Source organism: Pteropus vampyrus, unplaced genomic scaffold (assembly GCF_000151845.1).
Source record: "Pteropus vampyrus isolate Shadow unplaced genomic scaffold, Pvam_2.0 Scaffold124, whole genome shotgun sequence".
Classification (NCBI taxonomy): domain Eukaryota; kingdom Metazoa; phylum Chordata; class Mammalia; order Chiroptera; family Pteropodidae; genus Pteropus; species Pteropus vampyrus.
The window spans coordinates 1,291,554-1,296,348 of record NW_011888905.1 but is presented as its reverse complement, the minus strand read 5'-3'; the positions used below and the strand labels follow the sequence as shown (position 1 = coordinate 1,296,348).

The 4,795-nt window shown below is 61.9% G+C and overlaps 1 pseudogene; it reads right to left on the bottom strand.

The window, feature by feature from the left end:
• Positions 1–3,928: 3,928 nt before the first annotated feature.
• On the bottom strand, positions 3,929–4,047 carry LOC111743885 (annotated as a pseudogene).
• Positions 4,048–4,795: the final 748 nt, after the last annotated feature.

The window sequence follows — 4,795 nt, the reverse complement described above, 5'->3', positions numbered from 1 at the left end:
GGTCCGCAAGCCATGCATCCCGCATCCGCCCTTCCTGTCCACGCCCCGCAAGCCTCGATTATTGCTGGAATTAGCTTTGGACTTCTTGTGGTGGTTGCTAATAAAGAGCATTAATAAACTCGATTATTAATGCTGTAGCAGGCTGCAACCGCCGGCATCCATCACCCGCACCGGCCAGGTGCTGGCTCAGGGTGGCTTCTGCCTGCCTCCATCTTGGGAAGGGCTGTCCCCATGGCCACCTGCCCCACCCTGCTAGGCCCTCGGAGGGCTCTGGCTGAGCCTCCTGGAGGAGAAGTGGAGGGGCAGCCTTCTCTCCCGGGAGCCCCACATTGGAACAAGGGGAGCCAGCGAGTGCGTGTGATAGGGACTGTGTGAGCCAGTGAGGCGGGTATCTTTGGGCCCCAGAATGCTCTGGGCGGGTCAGATGGATTGCTTGAAGACTGGGGACAGCTGATCATGCTCCCCAACGTGCACCTTTGTTTTCCAGCCCCAGAGCTCCCAGGGCCCCCACAGCCCCCCTCAGCCTTTGGCCAGGAGATAGAGTCTTTGAATTTCTCCTGTGGTTAGGGGACCGTGTCAGTGAGAACGTGAGACACCCTGTGAAGGGGGTGAGGCATCCGAGTGGAGCGCGCACCTCACACTACTGGCTACCCCCCAGGGGCCCGGCCTTGGGGTACCCTTGGCAATCAAAGATGGTTATATCCTCCTGGGGACTGTCCCTAATCCCTCCAGACTGGACGAGGTCTGCCTTCTCTGGGGACCTCCACCCCTTCCTGTCCCAGCCCACCTCACAGGGTGTCGTAAGGAGCTGTTGGTTCATCTGCTCGCCCCAACTGGGCTTGGGCTTTGTGTCAGAGGCCTGTGCTGCCTCGCCCTCCCTGACCTGACCTCCGCCCTCGCTGTCAGAGCACAGCGAGTGGCAAGTGGCCCTTTGGCTCAGCTTGCCTCAGTCGGACCCAGTTAGGGACAGGAGAAGCTGCTGAGACCCCAACCAGGACTCACAGGAGGTGGTGGGTGGCCCGGCAGGTGGCGTGGGGGTGGGGTAGGGGGTCTTCCAAGGGAGCCGGTGGGCTCTTATCCGGGCCTTCCCTCTGTACCCCCGCCCCCACCACTCACGCCCACTCATGCCCCAGAGAGCTTGGGGAGGGGCCCTCCCCTCCACACCTGCTCCCCACCGCACCCCCTAGTTTTCTCCATCAGGACTTCAACGTCTTGACTTTTTCTGCAGCTTTTGAAAGGAGGATCCACCAAGGCTTTAGTCTCCCTAACCCAGGGCAAAAAGAGAAGGAAAATCCTGACAACCAAACCCTTGCAACAACCTTAAAGCAAGAGACATTGGTCTGTAGGCTTTAATCCCTTAGTCCCTCGCAGATGGCGCCAGACGCTGATGGCTCCCCTAACTGCTCCCTCCCATGTTCCCCTCGCTCAGGACGGGCTGGAGAGCAGTGAGATTCCCAGTGAGAGTGAGCCGGTGTGGGGTGAAGTGTGGGGTGAACGGGCTGCCTCCCCCCACATCAAGCCCTGAGTCTGGGCGGCTGGAGAGGTGGGGGAGGGGCCCGGAGCGCTCCAGCTGGGGGCTGTGCTGCCTTGCATGGCACCGACACCCAGCACAAGGCGGGCCTGGGACAATGGGGAGGTCGGGGGCTGCCTGAGAGGGCCAGGTGTGGGGCTGGGGTTCCTCAGTGTGAATAGCCCACTATCCTGCCAGAGGATGGGAGCTGAGGGTCTCTTTGTGTCGTCGTCCCCCCCGCCACCCCGCGTCCCTGGGAAAGGCCACCCTCAGAGGATCTTCATAGGGGGCTGAGCCTCCTGGGAGAGCAGTCAGCCATCCAGGCCTTCGCCCTTCAGTTGTCCCCAGCAGCCTGGGACCCCGTGGCCCATCCACGGGGCTGGGGGTGGGGTGAGGGGTAGGCCAGCAACATGGCCAAGCTCTGGGCTCAGGCCCCTTCGCATCCCCGCGGCCTGCTAGACTGAGTTCTGAGGTAGCCTCCCATGGGAAGCAGTCCCCCAAGTCCCCTTCCTCACCCCCGCCAGGCCCCCCGTCGCCCTGGAGCCGGACCTGCCTGCGCGCAGAGGCCGACCCTGCCCCGTTGCTCCACTGCATGAAATGCTCGTCCAGGTTTTTACTCCAGCCCTACAAATGCCCCATGGGGTAAGGGCGTCGGCCCTGTGACGAAGATGGCAGAACTGTGGTTCAGAGCGGTTCAGAGACAAGGGACAGGTCGCACAGCCGGTAGGGGCGAGGCTGGGATGGGGACCGGGTCTTCCCAGGGGCGGGCAGGAGGCTTTGGCATGTGCTGTCCCTCTGCCTGGAATGCGCCCCCCACCCATGAGCATGGCTGGCTTCCGGGGCTTGCTGGTCTTCGCAGGCATCATGCCCTCTGCGAAAGATGTCTGGGATTTGCTTCAAGACAACCTTGGGGGGGAAGAGTCCACGCAGGTGACACCGGGTTGGCAGCTGCTGGAAACTGGGGCCGGCGAGGTGGGGCTTCACTACACCAGTCTGTTAATTTTTGCATCTATTTCAAATTTTCCACTAGAGAAAGTGGAATAAAACCTGGCCTTTCCTAGTGTCTTATTTTAACCTGCGGTCTCCCCCCTCCACCGCACCCCCCAGACCCCCACTGCCCACCTAGCTTCTCCAGGCCACTGATCACCCTCTGGTCCTGGGTGGATCGAACCTGTTCGTTTGCATTCTGTCCGTCTCCCCCACCAGCCTCGTGAGGTCCGAGGTCCCGGGGTCTGTCTGTACAGGCTGGCACCCCAGCACCCGGAGCAGCGCCTGGCTTTCGGGGTGCTCGGTACACATTGGCGATGGCCCCGGGTGGCCTGGGTTTGCGTCTGAAGGTTCTTGGCTGACCCACCTCGAGGCAGAAAAAGGGTGGCCTGTCGGCTCGGGTTTCTGGCCCGTGGGGTCCCTCGGCCTTCCCAATCCCCGCCCCAGGCCGCGCTGAGCCCCTAAGTGTCCCATTATGCACCATTCACTTCTCACTTTGTTGGGTCCGTCCGCAGCCTGCGCCCTTTTGTCACAGGGCCCGTGAGTGAGAGCAGCTATTACCACAGGCCTCATTATCCCAGCCTGAGCAGAGGGGAGGAGCCTCCCGACTGGCACTTTGCGGGGGGCCGCCCCACTAATAACCGAGATAACAGCCGCCACTCCTGAGCCCCGCCGGAGTGGTGCGCCTGCGCCCAGCACTGCGCACGCATCCTGCCATCCAACCCCGACGGCGCCGGCGCGTGGCTCCTGCGCGCCCCCGCTCTTCAGAGGAGGAGGCCCAGACGGGCCCGCACAGCTCCTTCACGCTCAGCATGGCTCTCAGGGACGGGAAGGGCAGGTCGCACCCTTGTCCCCGATGCAACGCTGATGTGCAGAGAGGGCGTGCCCTGCGGGAGGACACGGGGCAGGGACACAGGGCCCACAGCCGGGGCGGGGCGGAGGAGGGCGAGCCGCAGTCCCCACGCTCCCCAGCCGGGCGGCCAGGCCCTCACGGGCCCCCAACCCCCACAGGGGCGATACTGGCTCGGGGAGCATCGCCACTTGCCGGTGGGCACAGGGCTGGTGAGAATCCAGACGCTCCGCCCACAACGCCTGCTGGATGGGGACAGGGCGTGTCCTCTCTCTGGGGGACCTGGGCCGAGTGTGGGGCACAGCGACCGGCACAGCGACCTGGCCCAGCTGGCCTGGGAGGAGGCAGGAGCCAGTGAAGGAAGCCGGGGTATAAAGAAGGGACTGAAATGCCACTGTTTCCTCCCAAACGAGGCGTCTTGGGGGTTGTTTCAAGCTCTGATCTTTGGTATTAAACACTGTCCTTCCCCAGCCCTTATTTATTTGTTTGTTTGTTTATTTATTTGGCGATGCAACCCTTGGCTGACCTCACAGATTGCAAGGACCTTGTCAGCTTACAATACTTTATTTTTTATTTTTTTACGCCTACAGCACCTGCTCTTCCTAGGTGGCCTCCCATCCAAGTACTCACCAGGCCCGACCCGGCTTAGCTTCTGAGATCAGACAGGATCGGGCTTGTTCAGGGTGGCATGGCTGTAGACTCCTTAGCCTTTAAAAAAATGCAATAATTAATATTTTAAAGTTAATTAAATTTATTTCTGAATAAGTAATTTCTTCACTCCTTAGCGGCACAGAGCATCCTGTACAGCAGCCCCATCACAGGGACAGCCAGAGCCTCTAACCGTGTGGGGGACACCTGTGCACAGAGCAGGGAGGAAGACCTCTCAGAAGAGGGGAAATGGGTGAAGGGCTGGCTTTCCCGGGGGGTCGGGGGGAGCGGCACGTGCAAAGGGTTACCGTGTGACACCTGACACGTGTCCCAGGCCAGGAGAGGGGTCTGCCGGGTGAGGCCAGACTCCCAGAGCCGGAGGCCTTTGGGCGGCAAGCCACTCGCTCCTGACCCTCAGCCTGCGGACTCCGAGCCTGGACAGTGACCAGCGCCTCATACAGCCCTCGATACGGAGGACACTTTCAACTGACGTGGCAGTGTCGATCACCCCAAGGACACCCTTGCGGACCTGGGCGTTCTCCTTCCTGGCCTCCCAAACTCTCCAGGCCCCCTGGACCGGTTACGCCGCAGGCAGCCTCGAGGAGGGCAGCAGGGCGAGCCTCTCGGGACACGTGACCCTGCCAGCTGGAGGTGTTCACGGTGAGGAAAAAGGCTCCCCTCTTAGCCTCTCGGCCCCGCGTCTCCTCACCCACCTCCTGTAAGAGAGCCGCCCCCAACCCGCTGGTCACCCAGCCCAGCAGCCAGGCCAGCCCTGGCTAAAGTCAGCACTCAGATACTTA